The following is a 14,901-nucleotide window of genomic DNA, read 5'->3' on the forward strand; positions in this document are numbered from 1 at the left end:
CTACTTTTCATAGGGAAAAAGAAGTGTTGATGTTTTCAATTCAGTAGGAAGGCAGCACATATTTGCATTAAAAAAATCTGAGTTCAAAAGCATTAATTTAAATAACAATATGTGTCAGCCATAGAAAGACGAAATGAAAATGAAGAGACCTGTCCAAGGCACTCTGCAAACAGCTGACACCAGCGACTTGCAAAAGGTTCAGTTCCATTGAGTCCCACTATCAGTCACAGGGAAGCAAAAATAAAAGAAAATAAAAGGAGAAACTTCAGAGTGTGTAGCTTTTTTTTTTTTTTTTTTTTTTTTCACTTTTCTGATCTACCCAAGTAATCTGATTTAATTTAATTAATATTTTTGCCCTGGCTAAAGTATTATAACTGGATGCTGTAACAACACTGATCAAGATAATTCTAGCCTGCAGTGGTAATTGCTGTATAAATTCTGGCCTGGTATGTTTTCTGTTGCTGAGCAAATCCACCTGGGTCACTTGTGCAGCTATGTTTCAGCTACAGAGACCCAATTAGACAAATTTACAGCAATCTTTGCTACTTTTGGGACAGAACTGGTAGGTAACATTCTCACTGAAACATATGCATATGGAATCTGGGCTTTGAATCTGTCCTGACCATTTTAACAAAGAAGAAATGAACAATTACAGAAGGTGTTTGGAGGTCAGTCTAGTCCATCAGTTGTGCAGGTATAAAACCCTGGGTGGCACACTTCCAGCAGCCTCTGTTCCCTGTCCAGCATGGACCTCTCCGTTGAAACTTTCTCACAGCCATCCCCAGTTCTGCACAGTGAGCCTTCCTGAACCATCTCCCGTCAACCAATCTGCTTTCCACCCTTGTTTCTTAAAAATGAGCCAGGACTTTCCATTGCCAGCGCAGAAGAGAGATTGTCTTTCCAACGGTTGAGCCCTTCAGTGTCTCTGAGAGGACATGTCTTGTTTCTGAAATGCCCTCAATAGCAGCACTTTCTTAGCACCTCCCCACCTGGAAGCCAAGAAGACCACATCCATGGTATTTTGCTTTCTACCTGTGGTTACTAAAAAGCATGCTACAAAGTAGGCCCTTCACTGGGACACAGAATGGGTTGCTCTTCCTGCCTAGCTGTGGGGGAGTCCCTCTCCCCAGGCATCCTAGGACACCTTCCTGTGCATCCTCTGATGGAAGAGGAAGGAGCACTGCGTGTCCCAGGCTCTACCCTCAGCCCTAGAGCCACTGCCTTCTTCCCTGCTTCCAGGCTCTTTGGTGCTGCTTCGTGCAGGTAGCCCATGAAAGAGGCCATCCACAAAAGGTATTGTTGTCCTTGAACTGCTGTTCTACTGAAGACCATAGAGCTTCTCAGTCAGTGGGAGAGCAACACGTTGCAGGCTGCACCAAATATTGCTTTGGAGCAATTGCTCCAGAACAGAAAAGGCCAACCTCCAGTGCCAGTATTGACCAGTGCCGATACTGTGTTGTCTTTCCTGCTGGTCAACCCATGCAAGTGCTGAAAGAGTTAGGCTCCTACCAGTCCTGCTCAGGCAGACAGGGTTGTGGAAGGTACACGTACCTTCAGTAAATACAAAGTCAAGCCATATTGACTACTCCATTTTTTAATGCTTGCTCATGCCTCTGATTGATGAGGAAGAAAATACTCACCAGCCTTCACTGGTGCAAATTTTGCGTACTAATTGCCAAGAGCTAGGACATGAAATCAAATCTAGGTCATATTATTAATTTGAAAAGCATTAGGAAACATAGTTGACTTATCCAGAGCAATAAACTTTTCTGTCACTGTGGTGTAGCTGTTTGTACTTACCCTTTCCTCCCCACCTCATTTTGGCTTGTGTTTTTGTCCAAACCATTCCCCATCACATACTTGTTAAATATTATGTGACATGTTATATTATCCGTACGTAAAGAAACAACACATACTTTCAATGTGCAGAGCCTGTATTTAACTGCCAGGAAAATAACAAAGCAAGAACAAAACCAAGGCTGGATGGAAGAAAGGGTATGTGGACAGGTTGTTACTTACTCTTTAATAAACATCTTGGATTGATTTACACTCCTATGCCAAAAGCAGATGTGCCACCTTCCATTTAAAGACTCAACACGTAACAGCACTCATGGTTTCATAGCTGCATGTATTATATGCCACAGCTCTTTGTGCCTTGTAACAATGACTTCATTTGCACAGATGTGAGGAAAGTCAGTGCATAAAATGAGACTGATTACATGGTGCACAGGATTTGTGGTGGTTTTATAATCAAGTTACTTTCCCCATCCTTCCCAGGAAACAATAAGAAATATGTGTTTTTAGATTATCACAAGATATTATTTATTTGCAGGTGTTGCAGATATTTTGTGTACTCGGCATTGTACCAAATATTGTTCATTGAATGAGATTTTCTAATAGCAAGTTAGTAATAAATTAGAGCAAGATTCTGTGGAACTTGGTTTTGGAGGCTATCAAAGCTTGATAAAATCTGTTGACCACTGGCAGGGATTTTGGCACTAACATTGTGATTTATGCTTGCCAGGCTGTCAGTGAACGAAATGCAGCTGCAATTCCATTTTTACAAGATTTCTACTCATAAATCACGTGGCCAATGTAAAACGGAGCATGGAAGCCATGGACCTTTGCACTGCTTTGCAAAAGCAGTTCTGTGGGCGTGAAGGTCAGCAGTGCTTGATAGAGAGTAGAGGGAACATATCACAGGAGTGACGGCTTCTGGATTTACTGCACCACAGCCTCTGGCTAACTCAGAAATGGGAGCTCTCAGGACTTTGAGGGCAGTAGTCTGAAACCTAGCCTCTAGCATAGTCTTAGAGAGTTACCAGCTACCTGTGAGGGGTGAGACTTTTGATCATTATTAACCTACCTAGAAATTATACATCTCAAGCACTTTGGGCAATACATATGCCATCGCTACCTCCTGCCTCTTGTACTCAGCCACTACTAATATCCTTAAGCTGGAAAGGGTTCTGTATACCTTCAGCCCCCAGTACCCCAACTGAAGGTAACCTGAATCCAGCTCTAAACTAGCTGGGACTGTTTTAGTATCAACATCCTTCGCTAGAAAATCATCCCACGTTGACCATGAAATCTAACCCACCATTAGAGACAGTGGGACAGGTCCTTAGCTGGCTCTAAATTGCTGTAGCTGCACAGATGGAAATGAAAATAAGGTGGTTTACTCTTTTGGAGTGGCTATCTTGGCCTCTTTGGCTTTAAAAATGAAACAAATGAGGTAAGGGAAGTTGATTCCTGATGTAATATTACCAACATCAGTAGAGTTACTTCAGGGATAAATTCAGTCCTGGGTGGAGGTTCACAAGAAGGAAATCTCCAGCATGGGTTCCCCCTGGGGAGCTCTGCCTGTAGAGTTTCATTTGCGGTTGGAAATTTACTTTACTTCCACAGAACAGGCCGTGAAACCACTTGCAAACAGAGCATCTCTAGAAATCTGAGTGATACTAAAGACACCCATAGCAAAGCCTTTTTTCCCTACCCGGTACTCTTTCCCTGGTGGGCAGCTCTAACTTCACATCTACTCTATTCCTGCATATACAGGAGATACATAAACAGCATATGCTTCCCAGGAACTTTAAATACAGACAGCATCTAAAAGTCACAATATTTATGTGGCGAGGGTGTCCCTATAGAAAGTATTTTTAGTTAAGATGGTGTTTAGGCTAAGTGAAAAGCAAAAGCTTTAAATGGTTCTTGCATCTCTTGACACGCTAAAGTATTGAGTGACATGCAGTTACATAACTGATTGCACCTGTTTCGATGAAATTGTCATCCACATCACCCAAGCTGGAAATTACCTTTTTTTTTTTTCCTAAATAGTTAACTATTTGTGTGTACTTAATATAGTTAATAGCTGCTCTTCAGATACCTGCTGAATATTAGGGGTTTGATTTATCAGGAAAGTTGACAGAGGGTGTCACAGTTGTGAAAACCCTGATGAGAAGACAATATTTAATGATAGCACGAAGTGCGAACAATTTCACTATTGCTGGGGTGGGTTAAGAACTGAGTAAAGCTAAGTCACTGCAGGTGTGCAGCTTAATGAGCTGCAGTTGGGCGGCAAGTGAGCATAAACTGGGAGCACAGAAGGTGTATCTGGGAATGTGGTTATGATGGAAGAGCTGGAGTAAAAGTTTGAGGAAAGGCTACAGTAGATACTATTTTTCTTCGCTTTTATTTTTAATATGAGAAAAATTCAAAGAAAATGGAAGTAAGATATGTTAATATCACAGGCAGATGATTTGGACCTATGACCTCTTCATATCTCATAAACATAACCTATATTCTTTAACTATTTGTTAAGGCGAATGTGGAAAGTATTAATTTTTGCAAGTCTGTTGCTGTTACTAGTGTTTTTCTTTTAACAATGCAAGCTTAAAAAATACATTATGTACATAAGAATTAACACTGAAGTATCCTGCAGCTGTGTGTATGTAGAAGTTAACTTTCAGGAATAGAGGCCTAGATTCCTTCTGCCCCTACTCCTGTTGAAGTGCAGCTCATATTGGGATGGATATTCTATAAAATATGAAACATTGCATACTGATGTAGACCTTGGAAATGTTTGTTCAAGAATCCAAAACAAACCCTGTGCTTTTCTTCACATTTGTTTTGGATCATCAATGTTCTTGTTGAGTGAATAAAAGTTAAATGTATAGTAGCATTAAAAAATGAAGCTGGGCTTCATGCGTGAGATATTCCAGATAAACTAAGTTTAGCCCAAAGATGCACATATGCACTGCCACTGATATCTATGGCAGCTCTGTGTGTGGCCTATGTATTTAAGAGGAGAATTGCATTTAAGGAGAAAGACAGAAAGGAAATGTGTGTGTATAGAACTTCAGTCTGTGTATACTGTATATATTTGTGTGTCTGTGTTATGCTATATATATATATGTGTGTGTGTGTATATGACAACATAAACACATAAAATAAAAACATCCTGGTCTATTCTCATGGCTCATGCGTCCATTCCCACCTGGATTATCCTAACATCCTGTCCTATGTGCTCTGTTTTGTTTGTGGCAGGGTGACTAAAGAAAGGAGTAGACTGACTGCTGAAGATACTTCCTTTCTTGCCTTTTTTTTTTTAAACTGGTATAAATAAAAACTCTTATTCTCAACTCTCTAGCAGTATAGAACTGAATTCTGTACAGTTGAATTAAGTATATGGTTTTAATTTGTTAATATACTTTTAAAACTTGTTATCTATACACTTTCAGTTAGCACTGGTGCTCTGGGAAGTTGCCCAGTAATGGCTGGAACTTAGAGAACAACTTAAAGCAAATTCTCCAGTAGAAGCAGACTTGCTTCCATGTTGTGACGATCACTGTGACTCTTTCTTTGTTTTGGATCAGCTATTTTCTCCTGTCTTAAAATAGAAGACCCAACCACCTTGCTTAAGGAAATCTAGTAACGAATATGAGACCCCTTTCTTTACTGTTTCATGAAAATATCTTCATGTTGGCAAGCCATTATAAAAAGAATAACAGAGTGGAAGGAAGTAGCAAGACAACTGAGATACGTATTATTTTACTACATTCCCTATACAAGTCTGTGTTTCCAAAGGAACTGCTCTGGTAGAAAGGAAAAGAGTGTCCTTTCTAAACATGGCCTTTGACAGGGGTGAGGCATGCAGTTACAAGGGTCTCTTGCTACAAGAAAAGCCTCCTCTTGCCTGTAGTTTGCAAGACTTGTGTCTGTGATTTTCTGAGCTTCTTTCTATTCTGAACAGAAACTTAGGCAGGAATAGGGATTTTGGAAACTAAGTTGTAAAAAAACAGGACTGACATAACAATAGGTTTAACCTCTAAAACTTCTGGCTTCTTGGCAACTTAAGAGAGAGGCAGAGGTGGTGGAAGGTACGGCCTGTGGTCACTTCTGACTGCCAAACAAGAGGCAATAGGAATAGATATGAACAGTTTTATTGTTCTGATTGCAAGCAGGACAGGTTGTTAGTAGACATTGATTAATATTTTTAAAAGATATTCCTGCAAAAATATCCAGGTTGTAAAGGTCATTGAGGCAGGGATTTCTGACTGTCAAATGCCAGGAAAATTAGTGTCATTCACCGGGCCCTGGATGTGCTTTGAGCTGCACAAGAACACAAACTGAGATATGTGACCAATTATTCCAGCTTGTTTTCTCTGTGTTTGTTAATGAAGTAAAAGTTTGTTTCTCTTCTATTACTTAATTACTGCATATGGCACAAGACAGCTGAGATTTTTTTCACTGACTTGTTCACTCTTCAGGTTAAGTATTGATTTTTTTATTTTATTTTATTATTTTTTTCCATGTAGGAAAAAGGCTCTCTAGGCATAGGTGGGATGCTTGGTTTGTGAAGGTGGTTAGCAGATGTAGGTTGAGAAGTTAGTAGGCTGGTTAATGCTCACAGAAATTGAAACAAATGATAGAGCTATTAAACAGGGAGAAAAGGAAAGCTCAGGAGGCAGGCTTGCAGTTCGTAATTTGAACAAAGCCTTTGGTCAAGGTTCTTGAGGCAATGCCAAGCACAAACACAGGCTGGGTGGTGAGTGGATTGAGAGCAGAGAAGGACTTGGGGGTAATAGTGGGTGGAAAACTGACTGTGAGCCAGCAATGTGCGCTTGCGGCCCAGAAATCCAACTGTGTCCTGGGCTGCATCAGGAGAAGTGTGGCCAGCAGGTCGAGGGGGGGGATTCTCCCCCTCTGCTCTGCTCTCGTGAGACCCCACCTGCAGTGCTGGGTCCAGCTCTGGGGGCCCCAGCGTAAGAATGACATGGACCTGCTCGAGTGGGTGCAGAGGAGGGACACAAAGATGCTCGGGGGGGCTGGAGCCACCTCTTCTGTGAGAACAGGCTGAGAGAGTCGGGGTTGTTCAGCCTGGAGAAGAGAAGGCTCTGGGGAGACCTGATAGTGGCCTCCCAGGGCTTAAAGGGGGGGCAGGAAAGGTGGGGAGGGACTCTGGATCAGGGGGTGTAGGGATAGGATGAGGGGTAATGGTTTTAAACTGAAAGAGGACAGATTTAGGTTAGATCTAAGGCAGAAATTCTTTCCTGTGCGGGGGGTGAGGCGCTGGCCCAGGGTGCCCAGAGCAGCTGTGGGTGCCCCCTCCCTGGAAGGGTTCCAGGCCAGGTTGGACGGGGCTGGGAGCCCCCTGGGCTGGGGGAAGGGGGCCCTGCCAGGGGCAGGGGGTGGGACTAGGTGAGCTTTAAGGTCCCTTCCAACCCAAACCATTTCATGATTCTCAGAAATCATATTCTTGTCATCCATACAACAGAGATTGAAAATGCAAAGCAGACCATTTTGGTAGGAAGACTACTACTTCTGAAGGTGCAGACTTGGAGATGACATCCTGTTTTGGAAGAGCCTGGTGACTGTAGATGTTATATCATGGTGTGGGAGCTACAAACCCGGGCTGTTCCTTTGCTAGTACTAACATTTCTGTCAACAGCCTTAGAAGAATAAGCTCATGTGAGTTTTGGGACACTATTTTGGGAAAGAGTGATTCAGATTCTGCACCAAAATGGAAAGTGAGGGAGGAAATTTTTCAGAAGATGTTTAAAATATGGTCCTGCAGGCTTCTCAGGATTTTTCTTATGTAAAGAAGGTCATCATGCAGGGCAAGAAATCATTCCTAGAATCATTGTGGGAAATTTCTGTTTGGGGTCAAAGATGGTGAGAATTTGGCACTGCCACATCTGAACCCAAACCCACCAGTCCATGACCTGGGCAAGAGTCAAGATCAGCATCTGACTCTGAACCTGTTCTGCTGGATCATCTCCATCTATTAAGATGCTGTATTGTTTCTACCTTATAATAAAGCTGTATTACTACACAGCTGTCTGGGTAATAGAAAGGCTGATCTGTAGTCCTGAATCATACAAGATGCTGTACACCAGAATCTGGAAAAGTGGCCTACAATTTCAAGAGGAATTCTCCAAGCCAGAAAGTAAAGTGAGCGTTCATGTTCAGGGGGTGATGTTAGGCTTCTGGAAACCATCACTCAGCAGGTATATGAGCAAAAATAACAAGTCTTTATAGTGGTTTTAATAAAGTGCACTTTATAGCACCTTTCATCTTCAAAGAATGAACCAAATTTATTGTTGGTATAAACCCACTGGGACCAATGAAGATGAAGAGTGGGGTGCAGTTACCCCTTTACTAATCAGGGTCGTGATTTCACAGGACTATTATTTTGTACCTTGTCAGTAACTATTACAAAATCTGGGAGGCTGCAGTACAAATTTAGCAGCAAAAGGCAAACTGAATCTTGTGACTGCAGGCTTAATGGCCGTCATTAAGTATGATATATATGCATAGCTGCAGTACACTTCTTTTGCCAATTTTCTGGAAAGATCAGTTAAGTAACTGACTACAGGAGTGTAAAATTTATACTTCATCTCACTAATGAGTCCTTTTATTCCTACTGCACGCAGTATGAAAGTCTGTAGATCATATTACATACAAAACTGCGCCTCATTCTTTCACTCTCTTGCACAGCGTCACTTTTAGTACATTCCTTGACAGCATGGAAGCTGTCAAACTTCACATTGTGGAAGGTGAGACACTGGACATCATAGAGGCACCCAAAAACGAAGCAACGTATTTAAGCCTGTTAGTAAAGCAAAGGCCTTTGGAAATAAGGATACAAGCAAGCTGGCCTGTATGTTTCAGCAGGGCACTGAGAACATTTCTTCCATGTTGTCTCAGTCATTTTTATGGTGTGGAAAGGGCACAAGGCCAATAAGTGAAGCTAGCTCACTGTTTGTTTTCCCCTTGGCCCTACATACTGGGAGAGCAAGCTAATGCATTTTGCTTGGCTCCTGCAAATGAGTTCACGGATCTCCTCTTTATCTGAGCAGGCTTTGGCACAATCTGTCTGCATTTTGCTTTCTTAGTGGGAGCTTTAAAGAGAACTCCATTTGCTAATGACTGGCAAACCAATGTTCAGGAATGTCTCAGATGTGACTAAATGGTGTTACACTTCTGATGTTTTACTTTGGGGGGAGGGGAAAGGGGGGAGGAAAAAAACCCCAGGAACACTAGGAAAGCAAAAGCATAAATTTAACATTAGGTGTTTAAATACAATATGCAGAACCAAACCCGTTCAAGTTAGATGTGGAACTGTTTCATTACTACCAGTATTTCAATAGTTTGTGGATGGGATTCTTTAAGAAAAATATTGGTCTCGTTTCATTTGACTTGCATGAATGCTTGGTGGAACAACTATTGTCCATGTAAAAGTAGCTGGTTAGGGTGCAAAGTCTTGCAAGTACTTTGCAGAGCTCTATCCTAAATAGAGAATTGTGCAGTAAGGACAGATTCTAGCTTTAGCTTTCAAATTGCCTTTTTAGGGTTTAATTTAAAAAATAATGGGTGGACACTGTACAACATGGAAAAAATCATATTCATACAAATAAATATCACCTTGTATTATTTCTCTTAAATGCTTAAAATGCTTTGAGAATTTAACCTGCTCTGCTGGTGTGATACACCGAGTTTTTTGCTGTACTGTAATTTGTCTCTGCACTCTGTTAGGCTCATTGGTTTATGTGAAATGATCATCTGTTCTTGGTATATAAACATTGCAAAGAGAAGTAACCAGGAAACACATTTTGGTATTATGATAACTGCAGAGTAAGCGACCAGGAATTCCTTTGGAAGCTGCACAGACTGCTCTGTTACTTGTTGCTCTGTAAACAACACTAGAGCATATGCCTTGTGGTACTATCTATGCATGGAAGAAGGTAGAGGAAATAATCAAACTCCTTGAAATTTGCTTCAGAAACATGCAGCTAATGGTGACAGTGCCCTGGAAACTGCACAAAGATGGGACATGAGGAGTTGTGGATTCTATCCCCCTTCCTTGTTTGGCCATTGCTGGTGGATCACTTGCATTTGTTTTTTTCCTACATTTCTGTCTGTTTAGATTTCCACCTTCTCCAGATGGGACCTGTGTTATGTCAAATGTTCATACAGCATCTCTGCAATGTTGGTCTTACCTTAATGGTAGTCATGTAAAGGCTGGAGCTACTGCGGGCAGCGAATGGAGGGAACACTTAAGTTCAGGGGAAGCTTCTCTTAGCTTGGATCAGGATACCATACCTTGAGTCCCCACTTACAGTAGTGTAGCATCAGACATATTAACAGCTACAATGAGGCTCTTTTACCAAGCTGTGACAGAAAGCAACCTAACAACTAGATGTAGGTGAAACTGGCTGTTGTAAACACCTGTAGTTCTGAATAACAGATCCTTTGTACAACAAAATCTACTGGTGGAATGGGTTTGCAGCCAGAACAGCCTTTCTACAGAGAGACTCAAAATGGCTAGGACATTTCAACATAGTAGGACAAGAGATTTGTCTCTATTAATCTTCTGCTGGTTCTTCCAAATGTGAGTTCACAAACTGGAGCTTTCAGAGCGCTGCAGAAAGAGCTTGTGATGTGCTGTTGCCTGCAGCTCAGTGTGGCTGTTAACATCTATAGAAAATTGTTTTTTCTCCTGCAATATTTAATTATTTACATGCTGTCCACTGTATTTTTTTAAGCATTTGCATGGATAAAAGTGATATTCACAAGGAGTCTGTATCCTTCAGACTTGTTCATCTCTTACAACAGGACAGTCTATGCTGTTGCTTAAAGAGTAGCCTTATAACGGTACAGAACTAGATAATGTAAGGTGAAATCACATCACTTATACAGAGCTTGTAATAACAATTCCCAGGTCTATATTATCACAGGTATTATTCCTGCAAATGATCAGAGGACTGTAGTTGGCTCTTCTCTCCTGCAGATAGCAATCGCTACCACAGGAGTCTGTTGCCTCCTCTCTCTCCTGACAGACTTTTGTATTAGTGCACTAAAACAGACTGTCCCATGCGATCTTCTGGTTCCACTGAGCTTGAGGCAAATCCACAGATTCCCAAGATACCTCAACTCCTCAGCTGCTTCACACTTCTGGGATGGTGTGGAGAGATGAGGGACCTGTGGTATGGAAGGAACTTGCCATTGTTTCCCAATACTAAATGTTTGGTGTGGAAAAAATGTCTGACATGGCTGAGGCCAGCCTTCAAACCAGGAGAACCTTGATAAGTGGTTATAAATAATGCTGGATATTTTGTAGTTCTTGATGCATGGGCTGCCTGCTAGTCAGCAAGACAGCTATATATAGTCTGAGGAATCACAGCCCCAGCTTGCAGATGTTTGCATCCGTGATACATCTGTCTCTGTGATTTGTTTTTTGTGTTGAACCCGTGGCAGTGGAAGTATGAGATCCATGCACTATTGCTCAATGACTGCTTGGTGCCAAGGGAGGACTGAGGCAGAAGAATGAGTTGTAAACAAAGAAATAAGCAGCAGTAAATTTATTTGGCCGGACCTGTTGCCTCAGTTGATGTGAGGGGTGTGTCTAGTGACAGGGTGCCAGGCCAAATGTCTGAGGCCTACAGCTGTGGTAAATAGAAAATGCAGTTTATTTTTACAATGGCAGCTCTTTAGGCTCGCCAAGGGAGATTGTTGGTTACTATTGGGTGGAGGCAATGTGCGAAATGAGGAGGAAACTGGTTGAAATCCTGATGAGGACCATTACTCCTGGTACCTTATCAGCACCCTCAGCCCACTGAGGTGCTCTATATCCATACTGCCTTCCAGTCCTGGACGCCTCCATCATCACGTGCTGGCCTGCACTTGCTCCATTTGCTCTTTGTCCCCAGCCAGCAACGTTCAGCTCTGCACGTGGCTGCACGGTTTGCCTCTGTTGTTATTCATGGTTGCTCCCTCCATGCGGGTGCCTGAGCAGCAGCGCGGTGGTGTAGGCAGTAGCTGGTGTGCATCATCAGCACGTGGGTAATAGTGGTGCTGGCTTATTTAGACAACTGAGGAGATGATTCCTGTCTGTCCCGTGATGGGGCATGGCTGGATTTAGCTGAAATCGCTGGAAAGTTGAGTGCTGCCTTCATGGCTGAACATCCCCAGCCATGTGCAAAGCCAAGCTGTTATCTTCTTCTTGGACTGGTGAATATGGAAAGGGGGTGTTGAAGCTGCTGGGGTGGCCTCTCCTAGTTCTGTATTTAGTGTGGTTTGTGCTAGGCAGCAACAATGTTTGGTTGTTTTTTGTTTTGTTTTGTTTTGTTTTTCCCTCTGACCCAGCAGTGCCCTGCTTTTTTTGAGTTTAATACAAGTGCACGCATTAGTGGTTGCAGCAGTGGGGAAGGAGGGTGGCCAGTAAGGAGTGGCTTCTCCAAAGCCTGGATGAAGCTGTGTTATTGTCAGATGTGGACCTCTGCAAGTGCTAATGCATAGGTCAGATATGGGAAGCTGGTAGTTTGGAGGGTGCTTCTATCTGGCCCTTATGTTATGCTGAAGGGTTTCTGTTGTGGGTATAGTGAATAGATAATGGGCACTTGTGTCCACGTGTCTCCAAACAGCTGTTTAGTACACCAGTGTTGATGGAGAGTCTTAGCCTGAGTGCTTCTTTTAACATGAGTCTAACAACCTTTCATATCTCTCTGCCCAAGCAGACCATGTTGCAACAATATCATAGTTATATATGAGTAGGAGTTAATCTCTTGCAGGTTGTTAAAGTATTAATTTCATGTTGTCCATTTTGTCAAACATATTTTGATGTATTCCTGCTTGACAAAGAGGTCTTGCATGCCATCCTGCATTCTTCTCTAGCTTGGCTTCTAAACCTTTTATTCCCAGAAGGTAATTTTTACATAGGTAACAATTTTGTTGTACCAAACCGAGTAGCTATCTGACCCTACTTTATCTGGACAGTGCTTACAGCTGATAACTATTCATCTTCTTTTCAAACTTTTTCTGGGACTTGTCATATTTAAATGGTAACTTACTAATGGATCAAATTTACTGATTTTGGTTGTAAAGCAAATCTAGGAGCTGCCACTGTCTCTTTGGAGACAACAGCAAAGACTCAGACTAAGCTGTATCCCATCTACAAACCTGATTAGAAGTCCAGAGTCAGACAGACAGATGATATTTGAAATGGTACTTACTACAAGCAATGCAACTGTGTATAGTCACTAATTTTAAAAAGAGATAAGGGTGGCGAAGGGAACAATTTTGAAGCTTCCTCTCATCTAGCAATGAGCAACTAGCTAGAGGAGCATATGTTTCATAGTATGTGTTCTGTTCACCCAAAGATGTACAGAAGTGCCTTCATTAAAGTGCTTTTAAAATTAATCTAACAGCAAATTAAATCAAAATAAAATTATAATGGTTAAAAAATTTTTTTTCCTGTGACAGGAATTCATCCTTTTAGGGAACATTTCCTAGAAATGCTTGTTTCAAACAAATATTAAACTCCCTGAAAATGCTCACCGAACTTGTTACCCACTTGTGTTGGTTAAGGATTCAGTCTGCATCTCACCTAGATTAGTCTCTGGAAGTCTTTCCATTGATTTCAGTGGATGTGAGATCAGGTTTCTAACTGGGAACTCCAAGGTACCAGCCAAACCACGTTGTGTGCATCACCATGGGCTTGTCTGCTCTTATGCTAGGTAAAATACACTTTTATTCTTTCTGCTCATGCCAAGCTCATGTCAGACTTAGTGCGTTGTTTTGGGGGTTGGGTTGTTTTTTTTTTGTTTGTTTTTGTGTTGTTTGTTTGTTTGTTTGTTTGTTTTTTGGTTTGTTTGTTTGTTTGTTTGTTTGTTTTTTTCTTTCTCTTTTTCTGGACTATGCCTGTATTGTCCTGATGCTCTTCCTAGAGCAGGAGACTATCAACACATCTCTGAGATGCTTTTTGACTGCTCCGAGAACGAATTTATATTAACAACAAAGCAACTACTGGCCCTGGATGTTCTGCTCTCCTTGCTACTGTGCAGAAATTGTCAGAAGTTAATGCTGGAGAATATCCCTGTGTCCTTTGCCCTGTGGAAGCGGACAGGGTTGTTTGTGTCCCATCACCTGCTGCCCAGCAAGGCTCTCCCTCAGGGGAGCCCTGGGGCTCTTGTCCAGCTTGAAAGTGGCTCCTGTGGTGGGGCTGCACCCTGTGTCACAGTCCCAGCTACTGAACGTTGCCCAACAGGAGATCTGTTCCTGCCAGGTTTTCCTCTTCAGACTGAAAATGTACTTACTTGTATGGTGCTTCTTGAGACGGATATCTAAATAACAGTAATTTACAATCCACACTGATGTGATGCAGAATTCTAGATGTGTTAGAACAACCTGGGGGCCTGTTATGCTCAGTTAGTCTCTGGGAAGTGCTCTGCTATTTATTGTATGATCTTCTGGACTCCCAGGAACATTGGTCATGTTGCTGTTGGATAAAGTAAGTCCATTCATTCTCTGCCATGCCAGGGTGGCTGGCTGCCACAGCCTGCTGCCTTATTGCCCATCTCACAGAATGAATGACTTCAAGCCTGATTATCTCACACTTTTACTGGAACAAGAAAAAAACCTATTAATTTTTCCACACACCAAGTTTGCTTCAAGTGCTAATTTTTGTATGACCACTGTGTTATATTTTGTGAAAAAACACTTGGTTCTTATCATGGATGCTATGTACTGAAGCATTCCCAGGACACTGAGCAGTCTTGGGGCTCCTAATCAGATGAAGGGTTTCATTTTGCTTGTTGATATCTCTCTAAATCCTCAGCAGCTCTAACATGAATTTGTAATAGTGGAGATATTCTTGTTTTCGAGCTTCTAGCAAACAAAGTGTCATCAGGCAACCATTCACTGCTGTCTTTTAGCTTGAGTATTTGTGTTAAGTATGGATCACAGTCTCATTCTGTAGCTTTTACAGTAGATATTTTATTTTGACACTGTTTTCTACCAAGCCCTTAATTTGGGCTAATGGGGATTGCTTGTTACATTTCTAAATTTGCACTTTATTGCAAATGATTTAAACTCACACTTGCTAGGCTGTACTCCACCATC

The sequence above is a fragment of the Tyto alba genome, unplaced genomic scaffold, assembly GCF_018691265.1.
Source record: "Tyto alba isolate M040663 unplaced genomic scaffold, T.alba_DEE_v4.0 Super-Scaffold_38, whole genome shotgun sequence".
Lineage (NCBI taxonomy): Eukaryota > Metazoa > Chordata > Aves > Strigiformes > Tytonidae > Tyto > Tyto alba.